This window comes from Nothobranchius furzeri, chromosome 9 (genome assembly GCF_043380555.1).
Source record: "Nothobranchius furzeri strain GRZ-AD chromosome 9, NfurGRZ-RIMD1, whole genome shotgun sequence".
Taxonomy (NCBI): Eukaryota; Metazoa; Chordata; class Actinopteri; order Cyprinodontiformes; family Nothobranchiidae; genus Nothobranchius; species Nothobranchius furzeri.
The window spans coordinates 34660461-34671514 of record NC_091749.1 but is presented as its reverse complement, the minus strand read 5'-3'; the positions used below and the strand labels follow the sequence as shown (position 1 = coordinate 34671514).

The following is an 11054-nucleotide window of genomic DNA, read 5'->3' as shown; positions in this document are numbered from 1 at the left end:
CCTCAAGTTCTTATAAAAAAAAGTTAAATCTAAATCTAATATGGAATTTCAAAATAATACCTCTTTGAAAATGGTTATAAATCAATCATTCCTCTATGTTGAAAAAATGTTTAAAAATGATCTCCCTTTTATGCAAGCATCTGGTGTGGATGGGTGAGTAGTAGACCACCTCTAGTTTATAAAACCAAAGCTTCATCCAAATCTGATATGGAATTTCAAAATGAAAGCTCATTGAAAATGGTTATAAATCGTTCATACCTGTACTTTGAATTTTTTTTTAAAAATATCGTCACTGTTATGCCAACATCTGGTGTGGATGGATGAGTACTAGACCACCTCTAGTTTATAAAACCAAATTTTCATCCAAATTTGCACCATGCACCCTTTGCACCACAAAATTTTCCACCATGTGGGCAGTTAAACACTTTTCCAGCTACGTTGGTGGACAGAAAATCATTATTGAAACTCAACATCAGCCAGTGAACTTCCTTAACAGTCAACGCATCAGAGATGGTGTGGTGACCAAAGCACGCATTGCGTCGTGGCTGCTTGCTCTTCAGAGCGTTGACATTGAAGTACGCTACACGCGTCTCAGTTTCACTTGTCATCTACCTTCTTGGAAAAGTAACGGGTTCTTAACCTCTAACCAGAAGCCCGTTAAACATCAAGACCTCTTCATGGCTTGCGGTGCCCTAGCGACATCACATGACATGCAGATCTATTGGCGTAAAGTCAAAGGTCTTTCTCGTGCACCCGGAACTGATAAGGATCTGAACGACTTTGCAGACTCTCTTGCCAAACAAAGTGCAGCTGTTGGTACCCCATGGTCCTTTAACCCCTTGTGGCTCCCTGACGATGTGCCTTCTCAGTCAGACCCACCCTGTGTGTGTCATGACTAGAGCTCAGGCCGCTAATGCATCCACCCCTCGGCCATCCGATGTCATGATGGGCTGAAGTCTTCTAACCCACATGAAAGAATCACACGAGGAGAGAGGTGAGTAAAATATAATGTAGTTTTAATTATAAAGTAAATTAATGAAAACGAAAAGCGCTGATCCAAACGGGGCCAGGAGGGTGTTCTGATTCTAAAAGAGAAGATAGCAAAAAATGAAAACTGACAAACAAGAAAACACTGTGGAGTAATGGTGGTGAAGTCTTACTGTACAAAGTGTGGGTCTGAGCTGGAGAGGGAGGCAAGTCAGGTCTGAGCTGGAGATGGTCTGGTGGAGAGGAGTAGCAGGCAAAGGAGTAATCCAGGACAGTTGAGAGGTGGAGAGTGGGAGACCAGAGGAGTTGAGCGGCGTTGGGAAATAAATCTACTTCAGTGAGCAGGAAGCTGAGGATAAGAATCCAGGGCTGGTACTGGAGCAGACAAGGAGAGCAAAAATGAGCACACGGGAGAAAAACACGAGACTAGAGTCAAAGAGGAACAAGGAGAGCTAGGGTACCCAACAATAGAGTATCAACCGGCACTGAAGTGTGGCAACACCGCTCCTTATATCCTCTGGCCTGGCTGGATGATAATCAGCTGCAGCTGTGGCTCTCCAACCTGCTCACCTGCAAACACTTAGGAGCACAGCCACAGAGAAAAAGCAGAACCATGACATCCGATGGTTTTGTCTGTTCATCCTGTCTTTTCTGAAAACAGCCTTGTCAGTCTTCAGTCTCAGGACCCTGATATCAGCAGGATAATCCTCTACCTTTCTGATCTGACAGCTCATCTGCCTTCTCCTGTCGAGCTTGACTCCGTTCCTGAGCTCCGGGCTCTCTTTCATGTTCATAGGTGTTGTTAACTACAACGGCGCCGTCAGAGTGACCAGTCGATCCACAGCCTCCAAGGTCAGTGACACCCACAGAGTCTGTGTTGTCTCTGCAGCAGTACTGCTTCACCCGGGGGTGGGAAAACCACCCGCCCTAGATGAGGTTGACGGTTGCAGTGGCACTCCACCTGAGACTCCGCACCCTGCAGTCGGAACACCACCTGCCGAAGGGGGGCCTGACGACATCACTGACCCTGCTCCACTACAGCTGGCGCTGGTGACCTCTAGCCCTGAGGTTTGGTGACTCACCTACCACGGGGAGGTTGACTGTCGCCCTGTACCACTACTGGCTGACCCTGATTTCTCTGACTGCCCCTGCGCGTCGACCGAGGGCCCTCCAGAGAGCTCACCTGCGCCGGACCCTCGCAAGGCTGCGCCTGCGCCAGTCTACAGTCTAAAACGTTCTTGGTTTTAGTTTTCAGGACTGACAAAGTATCTTTTGCTAGTTGTGTGTGTCTGTCTGATGTCAAACGCGGCTAAGCTTCCTCCACAGCCTTCTCTAACGCGACCATACGAACCTGGGCCCTCGTCGGGTATCACACTCCGAGTGCGCCCAGATCTATTGATGACTAACTACCGCCTGTTCACACAAAACATTTGTGTTGAAATTGACCCCGCAGCTCAGAAGAGGACCTGAGTGAGGACGAGGATGAAAGATCTTCAGGCTCAGGGGAATGTTATCAAAATGTGTTTGTGAAACCTGATGATGCAAACATAGATCAGTCAGACACTGAAGAATTAGCTGGTGGGTTAAAATTGGACAAAAATACAGTTCAAACGTTGTGGGATTTAGCTAAGAGAAGTAAAACACCTAAGAGAAGAGAAGAAAGTAACATTGAATTATCTCTGGTTTCAAAGGTAAGTTCAGGTGAGGACGAAAATGGAAAATCTTCGTATGAGAAGTCAAGTGTGGATGAAGCTCATCCAAGCACGTCCTCTAGGTTCTCGTACGACCCACCCTTGCATCATCAGAAGAAAAATAAGGGATTAAAGATTAAAGATAAATTATCAGTGACTGCAGAAAATAATTCAGGAGTAAATAAAAGTGGAAGCTCGGTCACAGGAGCCAAAACTCGGAGTTCTCTGGTTTCTGGCAGAGATACAGAATCCTCACAAGCAACTAACTCTAAAGAGTCAGTCACATCTTGAAAATACCTGAAGGGAATGAACGGGGGGGGGGGGGGGGGGGGGGGGGGGGGGGGTTTTAGAAGAAAATTAACTTTTTTCACTTAGGAAGTGAAAACAGTAAAATCTCTAGTAGAAGGTAGATGTACACATACTCTATATGTCTATAAGTTTAGGCCCACTTGGTGACTTAGAACCGAGAAGCTGTTTAGATTTCACAAGCAAGTAGAAAAAATAGAAGCAAGAACAACAACAAAAAAATATTTTTTTAACTCCAAAACACATTTGCTCTGACACACAAGTTTGCTTTGGGAAGAGAAGTGGTTTTTGGTAAGTTAGTCAGTACGAGATTGACAACGAAAGAGAGAGGATGTGCTGAACAAACGCCAACGGGGAAAGGAGCCCTTACGGCTCTTTTCTCCCCCCACGCTATTTCTGTCAAGCCAGACAGGATAGCTGAAATGCAACCAGCTAACGCAGACTCGTCCAGAGTCTTTGATTTCTGAGTTAATTTAAACTTGAGAAAGCGCATCTGCTAAACGCTTCATCAACGTGTACCGAGGTCAACTCTGGACTGGACCGTCAGCACACCTTCGTCTTCTCTGCCAGCCAAGGTGTCACCTGGATGAAACTTCCTCCTGTGACGTCCAGATCTAAAAGAGGGTCCTAAGGTCGGTGAGGCAGAACTCAACAGATAGCGTTCTGATACAGTTTTTCTAATAAGAACTAAGTTTAATTCAAACCATCATTTTTCACTCAGATTCACCTTTTCTCTCCCTGAAGCAATCTCAGACACATACATGCACGCATTCATAATTCCATCATTCTCGAATCTTAGCACATCCAACACAAGGTCTACTTGTGCAAGCTTAAAATATCAACTGTTAAAGATTGTCCAACAAGGTTGCCAATGTTGATTATTTTTCCTATGATTGTCATTTCAAACCGTTAGTTTAAATTGAAGAATTAAAAGTCTTCAATTTCAAACTTGTCTTTTCATTGAACTGAAACACAGACAAACGGATATGATCGTCAGTTTATCGATGAAAACAACCTTTGAGTCTTCTTATCTCTATAACATTTGGTTATTAATTTATTAAAATTAATATTCCAGATTATGCTGTAGGATGGTTCCTCTTTAATAAAAGAGACATAAACCATTATGCTACATTATCATTAATGGCTCCTCAGTTTCCTTTCAGATATCCCCTGCCAAGCAACCACAGAAGAGGTTCTGGATTACCTCAGCCTTCACTGCTCAGAGCCTGGGGCTTGCCGAGCATTCCTACCCTGCCTCCGTCATTCAGAGATTCAAGCACCTGAGATATATCCCTATTCAGCCTTTCAAACATGTCCATCCTCTTCTCCTGATTGGTGCTGATCATACCCATCTGATCACTCCCACCGCTCCGGTCCGACTGGCAGCACCAGATGGCCCAGCTGTCATCAAGACCTGCCTAGGATGGGTGCTCCAGGGTCCTGCCCGCCACCTCCAGACCCAGATGCCATCACCGCAATGTCTCCACATCTCTCTCAGCCCTGCCGAGGCGGAGCTGAAGAGGAACGTTGAGAGGTTGTGGCAACTCGACCAACTACCTTACCGCTGCGCATGGACGTAATTTTCACTTTAGCAGTGGGGGGGACCAGGGGGGGGGAAATCTTTACAGGCTTCAACACAAACGGTTGCTTTCCGCTTGGTCCTAGCTCAACCAGTGTCATTTTAATATAGTGTAATATTGTTTTTGGATGGTAAAAAGTGCAGGGGTCAAAACTTGACTTTGGAAAAAGTGGGGGGGACATGTCCCCCCTGTCCCCCCCAAAAATTACGTCCATGCCGCTGCGAGAGGCAGGCAACCAAGTCAAGGGAGGATCAGGAAGCTATTGCCCTCCTAGAGGCAAAGACCATCGGGCAGGAGGTGAGCGGGGTGCTCCGCTATGCCACGCCACTGCTTAGGAGAAAGGGCTTCCCCCAGTTCCAAGCTCCCAAAGAAGCAGTGATGCCACTCCTCAGAGGTACCGAAAGACGCCTGGCCAAAGACCCTGTTAAAGCAATGGCATACACGGCCGAAGTCCATAAACTCCTGGAGAGCGGGATTGTAGCAAAACTCCCTGCAGAGGTGACCCCCAGTAGGGAAAGCTGGTACCTACCACATCACCTTGTAAGCCATAATGGGAAGAACAGACTCGTTTTTAACTGTTCCTTTCAGTATCTGGGCCTCAATCTCAACGAGTGGCTACTTCCTGGACCCACTTTGAGCCCCTCCCTCTTAGGTGTTCTTGTGCGCTTCAGGGAACACAGCGTGGCCATTAGTGGAGACATACGAAGCATGTTCCACCAAGTGCTGCTTCTGCCTGAAGACAAGCCTTTGCTACGCTTCCTCTGGCGAGACTTAGTGAGTAGTGAGCTACCTGATGTGTTTGAGTGGCAGGTTCTGCCTTTTGGAACAGCCTGCAGTCCCTGTTGTGCATCATTTGCCCTCCAAAGGCATGTTAGCCTGTACAGCACCCCTGATGAGGACATCCGATCCTCAGTTGAAATGAGCTTCTATGTGGATAACTGTCTTCAAAGCATCTCATCTGGCCAGGCAGCAACTCACATGATTGACAAGCTCAGAGCTGTGCTAGCAGCCGGACGATTTGATATTCGGCAATATTGGGCCAGTAACATGCCCGAAGTTGTAAGTCACCTACCACCTGAAGCCAGATCCCCAAAACTTAAGCTATGGCTTTCACAGGACAAAGCAGAAGTGCAGGAGTCTACTCTAGGATTAAGTTGGAACTGCAGCACTGATCACCTTGGCTTCAAGCACAGACCCGTCTCCTACAGCGTCCTTACCATGAGGACCATCTATCGCATATTGGCGACGCAATACGACCCGCTAGGTGCCCTCCTACCCTTTACCACAGCAGTTGTGGGACAAGACCAGGGGTTGGGACGACCCTGACTTGCCGGATAATCTACTGCAGGCATGGAAAGAATGGGAAGCAGACCTTCAACACCTGCCACAAATAACCATCCCAAGGTGCTACACCCCTGCAATCATGGATGGCCCCCAAGTGACCCATGAGGTACACATATTCTTGGATGCCTCAGAGAGAGCATATGGGTCTGTAGCCTACCTCCGCTCTGTGGGACCCGATGGACATGTTAACATTTCATTCTTACTAGCAAAATCCCGTGTGGCACCACGGAGGCGGCAATCCATACCCAGACTGGATTTGTGTGCTGCTCTTACTGGAGCACAACTGGCAAAGCTACTAACCACGAGCTCACCTTGTCCATACAAGAGGTGATATGCTGGTCAGACTCTACTGCAGTCCTCCATTGGTTATGTTCTGAGTCCTGCCATTTCAAGGTGTTTGTCGGCACACAGGTGGCCGAGATTCAGGAACTCACCAAGGTGGAGGCATGGCGGTATGTAGGATCCCAACAGTATCCTGCAGATGACCTAACTCGAGGCCAGAAGTTGAAGGACCTATTTGGACCAAACCGTTGGTTCCAGGGACCTCCTTTCCTGCTGCAGCCCAGCAGTGAATGGCCTTTGAACCCATGTGCACCTGTGCCTCCTGATGACAGTGAACGAAAGAAGGATGCCTTTTGTGGCCTTACTATCTCCCCTTCATTGGCGGATAGGAAAGAGTATCACAGCTGGAAAGAGCAAGTTGAAGCGACAGCGGAACAGATTCACAAAGACTCCAACCAGACGGGTCAACCCCCTGCTGAGACCTACCGTGAAGCAGAGCGTCAAGTCTTTAGGCAGGCTCAGATGGACAGCTTTCCTGAAGATTACCTTCTTTTACAGACTGGTAAATCCCTTCAGCGCAACAGCAGGCTGCTGTGCCTGCCCCCAGAGTTTGAGGATTCCAGTCAGCTTATCCGGGTAGGAGGTCGTCTGCGACGTAGCAGAGCTCTCAGTCCAGAGGTGGTGCACCCCATTGTCTTGGACCCCAAGCACCAGAGTTGCCAGCTATTGATCAAGGACTATGATGGCAGACTGCATCATCCTGGGCCTGAAAGAGTCTATGCAGAGCTACGTAGGAAGGTGTGGATCCTCAGAGGCCGTGAGGCCATAAAGAAACACCAACGCCAATGCTTAGAATGCTGTATGCTTAAAGCCAAACTTGCCAGCCAGAAAATGGTAGACCTGCCTCCAGCCCGACTGCAGTTATTTAAACTGGCGTTTCACTCCACAGGAATGGACTTCTTTGGCCCCCTCACCATCAAGATTGGGCGACGTACTGAGAAACGATGGGGCTTGATATTCAAGTGCCTCACCACCAGAGCCGTTCATTTGGAGGTGCTCACGTCCATTGACAGTGATACGTTCCTTATGGCCTTGAGAAGGTTTATTGCCTGTCGTGGCACTCCATTCGAACTGTATTTGGACCATGGCACCAACTTCCACGGGGGACAGAAGGAACTGGAGACCAGCTTTAACCAGCTTAACCCACAGCTGCAAGACATTTTAGCTAAAAGGCAAATCCACTTCAACTACAATCCCCCTGCTGCCCCGCATTTCGGAGGAGTCTGGGAAAGGGAGATCCGATCCGTAGCACTACGTGCTACCCTGGGAGCAGAGACCGTTACGGAAGAAGTTCTGACCACTGTCCTTGTCGAAATAGAAGTCATCTTAAACTCCAAACCCCTTGGATATGTTTCATCAGACCTGTCAGATCTTGATCCGGTGACCCCAAATTGCCTCTTGATGGGACGGCCAGACACCTCCCTTCCCCAAGTTGTTTACCCCGCATCTGAGCTTTTAAGCAAGAGACGATGGCGACATGTGCAGGTACTGGCTGAGCGATTCTGGTCATGCTTTATAAAATACTACCTGCTCAGCCAACAGACCCGAGGGAAGTGGCAGGGTTCGGCACCAAACATCGAAGCAGGCACTGTTGTCATGATAGTCGACACCCAGCTTCCCTGATCTGCCTGGCAAATCGGCAAAGTGTCCAAGGTTTTCCCTGGACCCGACGGTAAAGTAAGGAGCGCCGAAGTGCAGATCCAAGACCGTACCTACACAAGACCCATCGCCCGCCTAGTCGTGCTACCAGAGGTTACGGATTAAAGATTGACTCCGAGACTAACCCACTGCTGTACGTTGGCCTTTCCAGGGAGCAAATTTATCCCAAATTTGGGGGTGGCTGTGTTGGAAAGGCCACCAGGTGACACACTTGCACATTCACGCTCTCACTCTCTCAGAGCAGAGCTGACGGCAGTACAGAGGAGACCATCGAGCAGAGCAGGTGGAGAAGCACATAAGACAGCAGAGTGGAGGAGAGTTTTACTTAGCTAGTTACCAGGTTAAGTCAGTTTTGTGTGCGTGAATGACTGCTAAACCACACTCACCTACCAACATCCCTGTTAATGTTAATGAGTTGAATACTCATTGCTCAGCCCCGCATCATTGTTCTGCGTGCCCCTGTGCATTGCTGTTGCTACTACTTTTCACGTGAGAATAAAGAGGCCAAGCTGAAATAAAGCCTGAACCTGTGTTCTTACTGACACCCCAGGAAGACACCCTTTAACTCCCTCCCTGATACAGTCCATCTATCTACTAACAATCTACCATTAAGATAGAAGTGTTGCTGAAAGCAAAATAATGTTTGACAATGGAGACTATATACCAAAAACAGATGCTACAAAAGAAGGGCTATTGAGCTTTCTATGTGCAGACTTGTAGTCTACCCCAGGGGTCAAAAATATAAATATTTTACTTTCAAAAGGTCCTGTAACAACTATGGCGCTAAACAAATAAATATAAAGAATTTACAATAGGATTCAAGATCTGTTTATTCTGATTTTGCTGGTATTTGCAGAAATACACAGGCTGAAGCAAAATGTAGTTTCTCACTAGCCTCTACAGTGCAATACTCAGTAAAAAAATAAAATAAAAATAAAAAATTTTACAACCATAAATAAGGGAAAAAATAGCTGTTCTATAAAGGAGAAAAATACAGTCATGCTCAGGGCTATATTATCACATGCACTCAGTAGTAGCAGACATCTCACATAGGACGGAATCATTGGGTCCGATGTGTTTGTTTGAGGGGTGTGTGTTGTGTTTTTACTATGTAGCTTTATTAATGTAGTTTCCTTTTCTTCACCTCCTCAGCCATCATCTCTTCAATATTAATAATCCCAAGAGGACAAAACAAATATTCGTCATTTATTTTTCTGCTTCATTTAAATGAGGCCAAAATGGTTTCACGGGACCTACATGTAGTTCCAGCTTGCTGTCACTGAAGGGCGCCAAATAATCTTTCCTTCTCTTGTAGTTCAGAACCGATGTAGTTCTGAATTGTTGCCATGCACTTGCAGGGGCGCTGTAAAGCGGTGAAAGATTAGGAAGATTCTAAGGGCCCATAGCTGTCAGGGTCCCAAAAAAGTTTCAAAGTTGAATAAAAAAATTTAGTTTAAAAATCACAAGTACTTTACTTTGCAGTATTTTTTATCATTTAAGGCATTAAACAAACAATCTTTTAGTCTTTATGAAATGTATATTTATTCAGAGGTCCCTACTTTATTTTGACTAAATAATTTGAACAATCCCCCTCCAACGGCATAAAATGGCACAGTCCACCTGGCCGAGGGGCGCGTAGCAGGCGAAGCCAGCTCACGCAGCAGTCAGACAGCAGAGTGCGCCAAGGCTGCAGTAAAACTATGTTTGCAAAAACAAAGTATGGGTCGAAGAAAGAAAGGAGAAAGAGGACAGGCAGAAGAGAGGGCGTCAGTATGTCACACAGTTTTTCCTCAAAGAAAGTTGGGTTTGGTTGAGTGGTTAAATTCAACCTGTTTGATAGCTCTGATATATACAGTAAGAGGAACTATGTTTCATTTAATTATGGTAAATGGGTTGTTGTCCTTGTCCCTACCAGAATCAGCAGCTGATATGTCAGCAGGTGTCCCCTCACAACCCAATGAACCTCAAGAAGGTGAGCAATGTAGCAAGTTAGCTGGCAGCCTCATTTAAGGGGGTCTGTGGGAATCACTTAAGGCTCTCTTCTCTACTACTACTATGATTACAAAGGAATATAAAAAGGCTATTTTTGGTGATAAACACATTGACATTTATAATTATCATTGGAAAAACAATCAGTAAAAATGTATAGATTGTTTTGGATGCTGGGCAGGTTTAAGCATTGTTATTTAGTCCGTTAATGTAACATAAATTACTGTGAGATTATTACTATGAAGCACATTTTTGAAGGCACCATACACGAAAAAAAAAAACTCTTCATCTACTAAATACCTTGAAATGAAATGTTTGAAATCTGACTGAATTATGGGAGGTTTTACAAGATGTTATTTGTTTATGTAGCTTTTAGAACACAAACCAAAAATCAATTATTTCCAAATAATTCATCAGAGAGCAAAACTGAAACAAAAGCTATTAACAATTGTAATAAATAAACTTAATATAACATTGAACACAATAAAATATGAAATCTAGTATTGATGATGGAGAACTACAGCTAATATCCTGCAGGAGTCTGTGCTGCATTTTCCCTGTTGTGCATTAATTTTAAAGACTGTTATAACTTGGATAAAGATTTTGTCACAAATGAGACTATATTGTAACACATATATCAATTTCATTATGTACAGAGCCTGGGCTTTTCCAATGTCAGATTTGGTCAGGACAAAGTATAGACGTATTCAAGCAAAGTTGTCCAACTTTAAAATTTTATGTAACCCTAACTGACTCCGGTTTGAACTGTGTGCTTATTCATTTTGAATCTATGATGAAGCCATGGAGACTTAATAAAGAAGTCACCTTATGAGCAGTGAATCCATAATTTTTGTCAGTCATACAGAAATACTTGATTTCAAGAGGAAAGACAGCTGAAAATGTAGTTATGTAAATGTAATGAAGTGAGGCGTTATTTCATTTTTAATTAATGAACCATAAGGCGTGGGATTCCATAGCAAATATAGAATCCACCTTACGGATCGAGGGTTATTTAAACCAGAAGATTGGATCTTTTTATTGCAGAGATTAGGTAACCGTTATGTATTCACTCAGAGACACAGAATAGAGTCAAGTTAAAAAGTTAAGAATTTTATTACTAACAAATTAAACTAGGCTGACTTTAAACTAAATGTAT

At 45.1% G+C, this 11054-nt stretch overlaps 1 long non-coding RNA gene across 1 annotated transcript; it reads right to left on the bottom strand.

Annotated features, from left to right (window-relative positions):
* Positions 1-999: 999 nt before the first annotated feature.
* LOC139071769 (uncharacterized) lies at positions 1000-2988 on the bottom strand. The gene is made up of 3 exons (XR_011521584.1): positions 1449-2988; positions 1161-1362; positions 1000-1085 (listed from the first exon to the last, which is right to left on the bottom strand). It is a non-coding gene; the product is annotated as an uncharacterized lncRNA (long non-coding RNA).
* Positions 2989-11054: the final 8066 nt, after the last annotated feature.